The following is a 15,170-nucleotide window of genomic DNA, read 5'->3' on the forward strand; positions in this document are numbered from 1 at the left end:
ATGAGCACAGCATGACTGAAAGGTTAAGATCATGGTTTCTCCCCTTCCTACCTCCCCAGTCATCCCAAGTGCTCACAACTTTGGAATTCGAAGAGTTTTAACTTTTTTAAAAAAGATGACAATTTCACTTCAATGTTTTCTAATTTTGCTGTAACTGCTACCAGCTGTGGGTTAATGGAGAACATATTCCAGGAGGCATCCTGAGGCCTTTTCATGTTTTCCAGTTGCCCAAGAGCTGACATGGTTAAATAAGAGGGGAGAACAGTGAGAGCAGAGCCTGATTTTATGCGCTGGTTTTCAGAGCCTCGCTGTTTCTTGCTCCAGCATCTTCAGACACTGGAGTTGAGTGGGTTTCTGGCTCTGAGTCCAAAGAACTACAGAGGACGTGTCAGGACTTTGTTTACTGCTGCCTCTGAAGTTAGCTGTCGGCAATATCCAGATTCGAGCGGTGGGGAACCTCCATCAGCTGCTCTCACTAACCTCGGTCAATCTTCCTGGGTTAAGTTGGAAATGTGATAAACACACCAGGCCCAAAGAGAAAAACAGAGAGCGGGAGAGGAGTGTCTTATTGTCCAAGAAACTCTGCATGGTTCATCTGCCTTGGAGCCTTCTGCCCTCTTCTCAGCAAACACCAGGAACCCACGATGTGCCAGCTGTCCAGAGGTTTGGGTCTGCCTCCCAGTTGTTTCTTGCTCTGTGATCACATTCATGTCCAGAACTAAATATGAAAATAACACTTTAGGGCAGGCAGGGTTAGGAACAGATGAGGAAAGAGATAGAGAGAGGTGTGATGTGTGGCCCAGGACCACATGGCACCAAATAACCCAACCAGGACTGGAATCCACAGCTTCTCACATACAAGATGCCCTCAAATATACCATCTGAAGTTTACCAATAATTAAAACTCAGTGCCGCGTGGGAAACTCCTGTATTAGAGAAAGGACATGGAGGAGAGGCCAGGGGCGGCTGGAAGACAGCTGGCAAATTTGGACCCCTCTCTCCAGGTAGGCAAGTGTGTCTGTGCTTTCCCACATTATCTCATTTGATCCAGGTGAGAGGGTCTGTAATACAGAGAATATGGTCTCCACTGAAAGGATGAAACTGGGGCTCGTGATGAGTAAATGTATGGGCCAAGGTCATGAAATAATTTAAAATCCAGGTACACTGATGTGGGCTCACAGGATCTTGCCCATTTCAATCATGTAATCAGTGGGCAGTTTTTACTTCCTGAATCAACTGAAGGCATTATTCCCTCATTTCTTAGATGGAGAGGCTAATACTAACCACAGGGCATCAGAGATACCACATGTAAACTTCTGAGGGGGTGCCAGACCTCTCGTAGGTGCCCAGTGCCTAACACAGCTTCCAGTTACTGTTGTATGAGTGGCAGGGATGCCTCCCATGAGGAATGGAAGCCCACCAGCAGGTCATCTGGGCACCAGTGTGTCAAAGACAAGAACCTTTGGAAAAGCAGCACAAACAATGAGTCCAAGTGTCACCCACTCGTGTCCCAGACTGGATGGGACCTTCTCCCTGTGTGCTTCCCAGGATCCTGGACCCCTCTGTGACAGCACAGAGAAGCACATTGTCCTCCCTGGGCTTAACTCTATCCCTGCTTAACTGGGACCTTGTCACCTCCCTACATCCCCACACAGCCCCGTCCAAAATTCACGATGAAGGCTGCAGCCAGCCCCTCCTGCGCACTTGAGTTCAGGGCTGTCCACTCGAGTTTCTCCTGCTCTGATGGCAAGTGGTCAAGTGCTGGGTGTGCGGGTGTGCATGGGCACACGCGTGCACAGCTCACCCACGGAGCGGGGAAGAGCAGGTCGCTCCTCCAGGACCCCAAGCAATCTGCTTAGCGCCTGGAACGCGCTGCTCCTCTCTTGCGTCTTCTATTAACCTACAGTTAACATCACAGACTGGGCCAGCCATGCAGACTTCAGACAGATCCCTGCTTCCATTTCGCCCACAGATGGCCTTGATTCCTTGCCTCTCCCAGCCCTCAGAAGGCAGCCCATGCATCCATCCCTGCCCACGGTGGGTGAGAAGAGGGCAGGCTGGTCTTCCCACTAAGCCCCGGGGCCTGAATCCAGGATCCCTTATCCCACCCCCATACTGGCACCAAGTGTGGGGGCCAGGGGCTGCGAAATGGGGTTAATGGACGGTGACACTGTCACCAGGAGATAGCAGCCACGTCTCCCCACCCTCCTCCGATGTCTTCTTCCCATTCTTCTTCCTTTGCAAAGTCCTGCTGGCTCATCTCCCTCCGTTCACTCCACCTCCGTCTGGCCTGGTGCTCTCTCTGCCTTTTCCCTCTCCCACTCCTTTTGCTTCATTTCCTCTCCTCCCTGACTCTCCTCTGGGACCCTCTGCCTCTGTGTGGCCTCCCTCTCCTTTCTCTGTCCCCAGTTGTGGGAGTCCAGCCTCTACTCATGGTGTCCGCCCAGCCTCTGTCCTCTGTCTACCCTACATCCGCACCCCACTCGGTGCCTCGACCCTGCTGCACAAGGCAGGGCCTTTCATCCACAGTAGCCTGACCCGGGCACAATATTGCCTTTGTCCTGAGGGTTCCGAGTCAAGTGAAGACAGGGGCACGAGGGTTCCTCTCCACCCAGCCCTGCCCTCTTCTGCTGACCTCACATTGTTCTGTTGTGTCTCTGAGACCAGCCCTCCCACCACCACCCCCACAAACACACACACACACACACACACACACACACACACACACACACACAGCGGCCTCTGCAGCTCTAATCAGCGCTCACAATCCAGGGAGAGCAAGAACCAGGAGGTGTAGATCTCTCCTTCATCCTTAGTGTTATTATTTTATAGAATATTAAGGCTCTGCTGCGATATCTCTGGGTGGAAAAATGACCAGACAACTATCTCAAAGAATATGTGTCTTTGGAACATGCATGAAATGGACCAACAGATTGTCTAATTACCATTCACTAATAAGTCAGACTCTTTGTGCTTGAGAAAGGAAGTCACCAGCCTTAGCCCCAATTGGACAAGGTTACTGATATCTGCAACATCCACTGGAATGAAGTAAAATAAATACTACATTGGGGTCAGAGGTTGTAGTGGAGAAAGGTGAAAAATGTGATGGTTGGAGAACCATGGGACAGAATGTGATGGAAGTTTTAGGTACTGCACTCCTTGGTCCTCTCTGATGGCAGCTGGAGAAATGGGGTGATCCAGGACACCATACCCTAATAGGGACATGGGCAAACTGGACCCTGCCCAGAGGAACATGGCCAGGGGCAGGGTATTCTCTAGTCTCTGCCTTAGAAGAATCATTGATTGAACTGGGGCTGTTCAGCCAGCACACAGGAGCCAAAAAAGGAATTATCCTAAGATAATAGGAAAGCACCATGAGGAAGTGGGAATAGGCTTGTTCTGGATAAGTCAATGAAGGCAACTCATCAGCTCATTCACCAAATATCTACTGAGAACTTTCTCCATGTGAAGTATGAAGCACGGAACTGGGGACTCAGTGGAAGACACAACACAAACAGTCTGTCTTCATTTAGCTTAAAGTTTCTGGAGAAAGACTCCACTGGAAAATGGGATCTAAGGGGAGGTCAGCTCTAAGGAGTAAGCACAGGGAGGAGTAGGACCCATGACAAGGAAGGAATATCAAAAAGAGGTTTCACTCAACCCAAGCAGGGATGCTCTGACAGTCAGAGAGATCCACAGATTCTTCGGGCTGCCATGGGAAGCGTTGATCTTCCTATTATTCGAGGTGTGTGTGCAGTAGCTGCATCTTCTATGACAGATGCTCCTGAGGGGATGCAAGCCCTAGGCAGTGAGGTTGGACTTAACACACTGTAAGATCCATTCCAATTCTGGTCATTTCTGGAAATCAGAGAGTAAAATTGCTGATAATCATTGTATAAGTTCTAATAAAACATCTGCTTTTAATGATATTTCTCACCTGGACAACACAGACAAGTGGGGCAAGGCTGTGTCCAGCCTCAGGAAGATTTATGTGTGTTGTACACCAGCCACCACTGGCTCTGTAAGACCAGGCAGATGTCTCAGCTTCCTGCATCTGTTAGACGGGGAAGGATAGTATGTCAGCTTTGTAGGATTTTTTGTGATAATTAAACAAGGTACAGATATATGGAAAATATCTAGCATGGTCCATGGCACATACTAGACATTTAGTGATGGGTTGCTATTATTATTTATCATTAGTATCACCATTAAGCCAGTCATGGAGTCATAGTATCACAGAAAGTATATGGCTAGAAATTATTAAACTGATGTTACTAAACACTGGAAAATATTGTAGCATAAAACAAGTTCCTTTTAAATTATTTAAAACTACATTTAAAACATCTAGGAATAAAACTAATGTGAAGCACCCAAGAATTCTGTGTAGGAGCCTAGAGAGTAGTCTCGGTCATGAAAGAAAGAAAAGAAAGAACACATGTATAAGAGGCTCACAATGCCCTGGGTGAAAAGACGGAATGGTGTAAAGATGTCAAGAATCTCCAACTGAATCTACAAAAGTAATATGATCGCAATCCAAATCCCAAAGGAGTCTTTTATGGAACTTGGCAAGACAGCACTAAAATTCATAAGAAAAGAAAATGTACAGGAATAGTCAAAGAAAAAATTAAGAATAATGGGACGGATAACTCGCCCTACAGATGGCATAAAAAGGGCTATAAAGCTACAATAATTAAAACTATGATATTATCCCAGGAAGAGATGAATGGAGAAATATCAGAGGAGAAAGAGTTAAGAATTGGCCCCAAGTGTGTCTAAGAATAAAACGTACAAAAAGGAGGACCTGTCAAATCCATGGAGGAAATATGCCTTCTGAAAAGAATGAAGTTATATTTGGTTATGTACTTGGAGAAAAAGGTAATCAAATGCCTTCCTCATAATCTATCCCCAAATAAATTGTAGATGGATTTATTCATTCACTTTAGAAATATTTATTCAACATCTGGGTGCCAAGGCTTTGCTAGGCACTCAGGTGCATAGTGGTGATGGGCCCTTAAGTAGACACAGACACTGAACCAATGGCTCTTCCATTTGGGAGCTGGACAACAGGGAAGGTAATAAGATGTCATTTCAACTATGAGAAGTGCTGGGAAGGAAACCAACATGTTTCTGTGACAGAGGAGAAGGGGGTCAGGGGGCTTAATTAAACAGGTTGCTCAGAAGGGGTCTTTTAGCTGAAATGCAGGGTGGAAGAGACATGTGAAAGGCCAAAGGCAGGAAAGACTTGGTGCTTTCCAGAAACTGAAGGAGCCACCTGGCCTCAATACGATGCCTGAAGGTGTTAAAAGATGGGATTGGAGGGGTAAGCGGGGTTAGAAATCTAAATGTCAAAGAAACAAGTAGAAGTGTAGAGGAAAATATGGTTGATTCTGTTTCACTGAGAGGTGGGGAGAGACTTCCTAAGAAGGATACAAAATCTAAAAGCCAGAAAAGATATTTTCTCCAGTAAAACAACTAGTACTACTACTACTACTGTACTGCGATACTACTGCTGCTACTATACTACTACTACTACTATGCTACTGCGGCCAGTATACTACTACTACTGCTACTACTGTTACTACTCCTATACCACTACCGTTGTTACACAACCACCACTCTCATTACTACTACTACTACTACAACTACTATACCACCACTACTACACCACCACTACTCGTAGTAGTACTGTTATACTAATACTATTACACTACCACTGCAATTAATGTACTACTACTTCTACTACTATACTACTGCTGCTCCTATTGCTGTTACTACCACCACTACTACTGCTAATACTACCACTACTACTGCTTCTACTGCTACTACTACTATACTCTTATGCTACTTTGCTACTGCTACAACTATACTCCTCCTCCTCCTACTACTATTACTACTCCTACACCTACTACTGTTGTTATACTACCGCTACAATTATTACTAATACTACAACAACTATACTACCACTCCTATATTAGCACTACTATACTAATACCAGCATACTACTACTACTGCAATTACTATACTATGACTGCTAATATACTACTGCTGCTACTCTACTAATAATACTACAACTACTATACCACTACCACACTGCTACTATACAACTACTACCATATTACTGATGCTACTCTACTACTACTGCTACTGCTAAACTACCACTGATCCTTCTACTACTAGTAGTGGTGCTACCACTACACTTCTAGATGACAGAATTCACCATAAACAAAGTTTAAAAATGGAAAACATATTTACCATGATTTATAATGATGTTAATATTTAGAGTGCTTGATATGTGCTTTACAAAAGTTAGCTGAGGAAAACTCCCAGAGGTAAACACTGTTATTGCTCCCACTGTGCAGATGAGGAAACTGGGAGAAGGACCAGAGAAGTAACTTGCCCAAGGTTGTATAAAAGTCAGCAGAGAAACCAGAACTCTGTCCAGGCTGCCTGGTTCCACCGTCTGTTCTCATCTTTACCATGCTCTGTTGTGTTGCCAATGCCACCTTCTCATGTGTCTAATTCAAAGCAAATACAGCTGGAGTGCTCATCCACCAACACTGATGGGAAGTCTAGCATGAGCATCCCCTCCATGCTACTTTTTCAGACATGAACCTGGTCCTGGGAAGTGGGACAGGATGGCTGCTGCAGCCCAGTCCTGGCTCAAGTCTGCATCGTCCAGTCCAATGACAGGTGACTTCCAGCTGCCTACCTCCCGCTGTGGAAGCAAGGGCTCAGGCCTCACCTACACCAACCCAGTCTCCCTTCCCTAGTCTTCCCATGTCAGAGGGGCTGCTTTCTCTCCAGCTCAGGTTCCCACCATGTAGATGCCTATAACCCCTGTCCTGGGGGAATTTTCTGTCCCCTTCTCAGGTTGAGCTTTTCTCTTCTTCAGTTCTCAAAACATCAAAACTTTGATCCCCTGCCCCATCAGGCAAATCCAGCTTAATTGCCTCAGTGGGCCCAGGCGTAGAAATCAAAGACCTGTTTACGGAGGGCACCCGCCACCTGGCATGTTTCCTCCCTGGGCCTGGAATACACAAAACCCTCCCAATCCTCCTGGGATTAGGGAGAGCCTGGACACTAAAAGCAAAAGCTGGCGCTCTGCCTGTTGGAAGGAGGGGCTTGGGGGTGGGGATGAGATTTGGGGAAATACCTGTCATTTCTTTATGGAGAACCTATAGGTGAGAAAAATAAAAGAGGTATTTTCTCAATAGACTATTTTGCCACATTAATATCTTAGTAAATTATAGGAACCCTTTATATACACATATAGAGTTAATAAGAGACAGACAAGTGAAGAGAAAAAATGTTCAAAATTTCTAACGTTCCCCCCAAGCAAAATAAACACCAATGGCCAATAAGTCCATAAGAGGATGTACAGACTTATGATTAATCAGGGGAATGAAAATTTTTAAATTGAGACACAATTGCTCTGATTGCAAACCATTTTTAAAAATGTAATCGGAAAAACTGTTGAAAAGCAGGCATTTTGACCAAAGTTGATTAGAGTGAAAACTGATACCATTTTGGGAGAACCATTTGGCTTTTTTACAACAATGAAAAAGATGCATACTTTTGACCCAGCAAGTGTATTTTTAGGACTCTAAAAATGCTCATACATTTGAACAAGTACATATAAAAAGAATATGCAACTTGTCATACAATTACATAACATAAAATATATATTTGGGTGATAGTTTTAACAATGTTTGCAGAATAACAAAAATTAGAAAGTTGGGGAATGGTTAATTCAATCTAAGCTATGTAATTTTTTGCTGCCATTAAAAAGTGTGTTTCGCGGCCACTTACATAGAAGTCCATGTTACATTATTAAGAGGAAAAAGCAATGTAAGTGAAAAATGTAGACAAGTGAGAAGCCCAAGTTAACTTTGAGATATAGATAGATAGATATGACAGATAGATGGATGAATGGATAAATAGATATTGATAAAACACAAATTATAAATTATATATTACATTAAAATGTGGTTATATATCCATAAAATTATAAGACATATAAATATGTACTTATATGTTCATACTAAATATATGCCAATTTGGTTATCAAAATGTTTCCCAGGTTGATATCTGTAGAAACAAGGTATAGAATTGTGTGTACTGGGAAAGAGTAGAAAAAATAATGTAAGACTTTCATTCTATATTTCTCTATAATAATGCAATTATTGTTATTTTTATATGTAGATTTTTTAACTGAAGTATAGTTGATTTACAATGTTTCAAGTGTACAGCAAAGTGACTCAGTTACATATATATTATTTTTCAGATTCTTTTCCATCATTGGCTATTACAAGATATCGAGTATAATTCCCTGTACCGTACAGTAGGTCCTTGCTGTTTATTTTACATTTAGTAGTGTGTATCTGTTAAATCCTTATTTATTCCTCCTCCCTTTCCCCTTTGGTATCCATAAGTTTGTTTTCTGTGTCTGTGAGTCTATTTCTGTTTGGTGAATGAGCTAATTTCTATCATTTTTTTAGATTCCATATATAAGTTGTACCATGATATTCACCTTTCTTTGTCTGACTTACTTCACTTAGTATGATAGTCCATCCATGTTGCTGCAAATGGCATTATTTCATTCATTTTTATGACTAATATTCCATTATGTATATATACCACATTTTCTTTATCAATGCCTCTGTTGATGGACATTTAGGTTGCTTCCTTGTCTTGGCTATTGTAAATAGTGCTGCAGTGAACATTGGGTGCATGTATCGTTTTGAATTAGAGTTTTCTCCAGATATACGCCCAGGAGTGGGATTGCTGGATCATATGGTAGCTCTATTTTTAGTTATCTTTAAGAAACGTCCATTCTGTTCTGCATAGTGGCTGCACCAGTTTGTATTCCCACCAACAGTGTAGAAGTTTCCCTTTTCTCCACACCCTCTCCAGCATTTATTATTTGTAGACTTTTTGATGATGGCCGTTCTAACTGGTGTGAGGTGATACCTCGCTGTGTTTTGATTTGCATTTCTCTACTAATTAGTGATGTTGAGCATCCTTCCATGTGCCTGTTGCTCAGGTTGATATGTGTAGAAACAGGATAGAGGATGGTTTATAGTGGGGAAGAGTAGAAAAAATAAGACTTTCACTCTATATTTCTCTATCCTTTTATTTTTACAATCAGTATTGCTTTTTAACTTTAAAACAGTTCCCAAAAGTTAGATCAGTTCCCCTCCGTGAGTCAATGCCCACATGCTTTTTCCCTCATGTGTCCATTCATCACACAGGTATGTTAGTCCTCTGTCGTCGGAGGCCCCTTGAAGACCTCTGAGGGTGGAAGTCACATCCTCACAAGGCAGCCTTTTCTGTCCTGACCACTCCACCTACAGGAAAGTTCTTCCTTTTCAGAAGAAGCCCTGGGTCCTCTGCCTGTGATGCTGCATTTGCACAGCCCCCGCTGGCTGGCATCAATGGCAGCACGTGGAGTCAAAGCCCTTCTGGGAACAGCTTCCCCGTATGTTGAAACTCAGCAAACATACAGTTGTCTCGGACAAGCCCAAAAGCCAGCCTCTGCTTGGGAAATACCCATAGGAAGCTGGTGGTTTCTGTGTCTGGGACTCTGCTTGGAAATTCCTAACCTCCCTTCTCTCTTGCCCTCGGGCAAGTGCAGATCCCTCTGTTTGCAGAGCCTGCTCATCGGGCACGTTAACACACCAGGCAGTCAACCTCACCAGTGACAATCATGAAGCACCTCAGCGTGAGTGGAGCTCCTTTTCATTCTGCAGAAAGTGGCTCTCCCTGCACAATGTGGCTGCCTGAAGCATCCTTCCCAAACAGACATCGAATACATGTCCCTGTTTCAATGCCTCTCCTGGTTCCCCCACCTGCAGGTCAAACCCCAGGCCTCTCAGCCTGGCCTCCCATCCTGCTGTCTCTGCTCTCACCTCCATCCTTGCCTCCCACCCACTGCTGCAAAGGCAGCCCAAAGTCCAGGTAGGCTGAGCTGCATGCAGACTCCTTCATCTCTAGGCCCCTCACTCCCATGCATCTACCTGCATGCTGTTCTGTCTGCAGCATCCATTTCCCACAGCATCTCCTGCCTGTTCTTTAAGACTCAGCTTAAACTTTATCTCTTCTGGAAGCCTTCCTATGTGACAGCCTCCCAAGGTGGGTTGGAAGCCCTCCTCTGTGCCACGACAGCCCCCTGTCAGGCCACCTGTTGCCATGTTAGTCTCAACCACAGACTGTGAGCTCCATGAGGATGCAGTCCCTCTGTGTCTTCTCCCATGCAGCCTGGACATCCTACCTGTCATATATTTGTTGAATATATGAATGAATGAATGAATGAATGAATGAGCAGATGAAAAACCAACTTATATATTAAGAAAACAGAAGGTCAGAAGCAAGTTACTGGAAACATGAAACACCTTTATAACACCAGGGAGCCCAAACTTGCACACTCTGGAGTAGAGGAAGCCACAAATTAAGAGCCATCACTGGGCCAAATGGGCCAAATTAGTCTCCTCCCTCTGCACCTGTCCCCATTACTCTTTCCCAGGCTGAATTCTTGGATTTCCACTTTTGCCAAGTCTTGGGCACCAAGCTTACTCAAGACACTTGGGATCTTCCAGGAATTTGAAGGTTTCAGTCTTGAGCCTCTTCAGATCTTGGATTGAATGAGATGCACTGAAACACAGCATGGACTCTGAAATCCACCCTCCATTCCATCCCCACCCACAGCCCACAGTCCTGCTGTGATCTCACGCTATGTCCCTGGACTTGCAGAATGTACCTGCATGTTTCCTCCTGACCAAAGAAAGCAAAACAAAGGAAGAAATACCTTTGTCAGTCACTCTCCATAAAGCTCATAGTCCAGGGAGACCAGGGACAGGAAAACAAGTAGGACAAAGGGAAGTATGGGCAACAGGGCAGAGAGAACTCACTCCAACTGGGAAACTAGGTCTTCAGCACAAGGAGAAGGAAAATAATTTGGGGCCAAAGGAACGGTAGAGCAGTGGGAACAGAGAGGGAGAGACATATGAAAAAACATGAAATGTACAGGGGCCACCAGGAAGCTCTGTGTGGTTCCAGGGTGAGGTAGAGAGCATGGGGTGTCATTAAAAATGAGTCTAGAAAGTGTCCAGGTGGAGATAGGCCCTGGCTGGTCATCTACAGGATATGGACTGTAACCTCTTTTTAAATAACCTGGAAGGGATTTAATGGTTCACCAACCTGAATGTCACTCAGCAGTGGCAGAACCTTATCCTAAACAGTCAGCAGAATGATAATAAGCAATCAGTGGCACAAAGAGTTAGAGACACACAGGAGAACATCTACTAAAGGCCAGGCTGGACTGTATTTCTCAGTGAAAACTTTCACAACACATTTCAACATGGGAATCTACCTTTTGAGATTCCATACTTTAGAAATAATACGGATTGTGACTCCAGGTGAAAGATGTTTCTAAATTCCCTGAGATCATCTTGATCCCATATATAAATATATACAGAGCACAAAATAATTTTCACTTTGAGATACATATTTAAAAGAACGTTTCAAGTAGAATAACATAATCTTCACATCTTCCAGCCTATGACCTCTTGTGTATTTGATTTTCCAATTCCAAACTTCTTCTTCTTAGCGAATTGTTAAATTGCCTCTGTGAAGGGATTTTAAAACCTAAATTAGAAACCAACCACTAAGTCATCTCTAATAACTATCTCTTTTATATGCGTAAATACATTTGTTTCTCTTTCTCCTAAACTCAACCCCACCTTCAATGGAGAATCCAGCCTGATTGGCTCAGCATTTACTCAAGCTAGAGTAGGATGTGATGGTGGCATGGAGATGGACACATGTTTTGGATTAACCCCGCTGATTACTCTTTTTCACTGTACAGAGAAGAAATCATGGCATTAGTTTTCCAATAAGGACAGACCTCACAGAAGTTATTCCAACATTCCATACTCGATAGAAGCAAAAGTGCATTTTATCAGGCACTTTAACTTCATTAACTGAAGTATACATTCCAACTCCAGGTTTTATATGAACTTATCAAGACGATTTTGAAGAATTACTTGATGCCTTATGGACTTTGTCACTTACAAAATAACTCTCCTGAAGCTCTGTTTGACCAGCAGCAGATAGAATGCACTCAAAAAGGGAAAACTTTACTTTTGAAATTCTAAACCACAAAAGAGTTCAGATGAGCCTTGTATCAATGCACCAAACTTTTCAATGGGGGAAGGCGTGGGTCTTCATTCACTGAGGTGCAGAAAGTATCTTTCTGTGGTGGCTTCCAAGGATGTTAATATTTGGTCACCTAGGGGAAGCCAGCTGAACGAAGGGTCTGGGTTGCAGAAGCACAGGCAAGAACTTCACCAGGGCCAGACCCCAAAACAACCCAAACCCAAATGCTGAAGTGCCCAGGAATTAAGGCACATATGCCCTGCTTGCATGCGATTCCTTACTTCTGGATTTATATCACGGTCCTACTCAGCATCCTCAGCATTAATGAGCAGACGTCTGCCACAACATAGCAACATACCCATGTGCTAAGACTGAAAATACAAGTACCAAGAGCAGCCCTGGGGGATGCCTCCCTGTTTTCTGGCTTCCTTTCTGTAAAAGATGGCTCCCAGGGCCAGAATGCACCTTGGAGCACAGTGGGGTAGCATCTGAGACTACTACTATGTAACCCATAAATTTTGAGTCTCGGTTTCCTTGTCTATAAGACAGGAATAATAACAACTTCTGGAGATGGTTCTGATGGGGAACTAAGAGGAAGAAATGTGGGAAAGTACACCATAAATTATGAAATGCTACTGAGATGCAAATTGTCATGATTATTTATAAGGACCCAAAGGTTGTCCCAAGACATATTTTCTGCATCTCAATTCTTCCATCTCTTCTTTGGGACACCTCATCTCCCCCTAAATGCCTCCCTTTGCTGGGATACAGCCTCCCCTGCTGGTCTCTAAATTAGCACATCTTCTTTCCACTCCCCCTGAGATTTTCAATTCCTTTAATCCAATGAAATAAGAAGTTCAGTCCATCATCTTCAAAGAATAAGAATAAAATTTGGGGACCAAAATTATACCCATTGGGATTGCTTCTGCGGAAATACTTTGGAATTCCTTTTCATGCCCTATTAAATAATTAAAATGTTTCTTTCCTGCATTCAATGTTAGTTATTTAAATCCTAGTCCTAAGCTCCGCTAGCAACCTTATTAGCACAAAACTTTCTTTTCCAGTTGGGTTAGTTTTATAGATTTTTGCATAGGAGGCATGCATACAGACAAATATAAGTGCATGGCTGTGGTTATTGTCCTACAATCATAGGAAATAAGTTGAAATTAAGCTGACATGATTAATCTCACTCCACCTCATAGCTTCTTAGCATAATCGATGTCCTTCATTTGTGTTAGGAGATGTTAGCACATCAAACTCATTTCTGTGGACACTAGCAGATCTAAGTGGTACCCTACCCTACAGTTCCATCCTGGAGTGGAATTGAGGGTGGATGCTCAATGTTAATGAGTTGGTATTTCATAATTAGGCATAAGAACACAGTTGCAAAATGTTAGGATGGAAAGAGAATTGGAGTCATCACATAGATAAAGCCAGAAGGTCCACGTGGTAAACTTGAGGATTTCAACCATTTTCTTCTGCTTCTCTCCCAAGTCCTATTCACTCAGAATTTACAAGTCCACTCTGCTCTCTCTGTGATTGACCTGGAGAGGGAGAAGCTGCTTGTGAAGGCCCAAAGTCTTGATGAGCATCAGAAAAGGAGGCCGAAGAGAGCTCATGAAACCCAGTCTCGGGTGCCACTTAGAACAGGGGACACCTGGCTGCCCATGTCCCATTCCCTGCAGAACAACCGCACACCACAGGGACCTTGTGCAGAACAACCGCACACCACAGGGACCCAAGGCTGGGCACAGTCAGGATGGTCTGGGGGCTGCCGTCCTGGGATCTGAGGGCCAAGGACACAACAGGCCATAGTCAGAGGCAAGAGAAAGGCTGAGCCTGCTCAGACCAGACCAAGAAAGTAATGGCAAGCAAAATGCATAACCCATGCAGAGTGATCAACACAGAACTTGTGCAGCTAGAATGACCTCTCCACGGCAACTCTCGAATGCAGGCCTGCTGCTGGAAGAAAGAGGCCCAGGCTTTGTTTTTCTACCCAAGAGAACCCTCCTCTCCCCGTGCTGGGACTATTCCAGATGCCATCAAGGCATCGTGCTCCTGGGCATCAGCTTCGTTGTGGAAGTGATGCCCTAAATGCTCTTCATTTCAAGTAACGTTAGTTTCTGAGTCTCTGCTTAGCTCCTGCCCCATTCTTCCCAATTATACGCATTTTCTCCAAGGCCATCTGCATGGGAGGAGGTGACTTTGGTTGGAAGAAAAATCACCCTGAGGAGAGGGAGAAGAAATCACAGTGTGAAACAACTGGGCAGTTCTACTCACACCTTCCAATGCATTCTCTGTTTAAACAGGGACACTGGGAGGACAGGTGGGCAGCAGGTGCATGGGCTGATGGGAAGGCAAGGGGATGGGAACACATGGGGCCCGGGAGGGAGTGCTGGTGCAAAACCGGGGGCTCAAGCACCTCGGGCAGACCTGCGCTGGGTGGAGGGAGGAACAGCCGGGAAAGTGGCTCAGAAGTTATAGGAAGCATCTACTTCTACGTGGGAACCTGGAGGCAGAATCCACAGTGAGCCTGGGGGAGGATGGGAGAGCTGAGCTGTGTGTCAGCAGGAATGGGGGGATAGAGCCAGCTCAGAGTGCAGGAGCCAAGGGCTGGTCAGGAGAGGACTGGGGACACAGGTGTGGCAACAGGGTGTGATGGACACTGGATGCCCCACCCAGATGCTTTTATCGTGAAATTCCCATTGTACCAGATCCTGGGAGTGCTGGCGGCCCTTCAGGAATTGCCTGGGCTGCAAAGAGCCATGTCACCCGAGGTTCCAGCCTTATTGGACTGGCTCACACCCCGTGACTTGTCCACAGGAGGATAAGGATGGGCAGCTCTGTGGGCATTCCTGGCTCCAGAGCCAAGGCTGTCCTGGGGTCTGCATGGCAACTGGACTTTGCTCTCTACTCTCTCTGCTTCTTCCCCTCCCTACTAACCATCACTTCAGAGCTGGCTTCCTGGAGAGCCCAACCTGAAATCGAGGTGAGGAAGGACATGCATGTTAATGAGG

Source organism: Orcinus orca, chromosome 2 (genome assembly GCF_937001465.1).
Source record: "Orcinus orca chromosome 2, mOrcOrc1.1, whole genome shotgun sequence".
Classification (NCBI taxonomy): Eukaryota; Metazoa; Chordata; class Mammalia; order Artiodactyla; family Delphinidae; genus Orcinus; species Orcinus orca.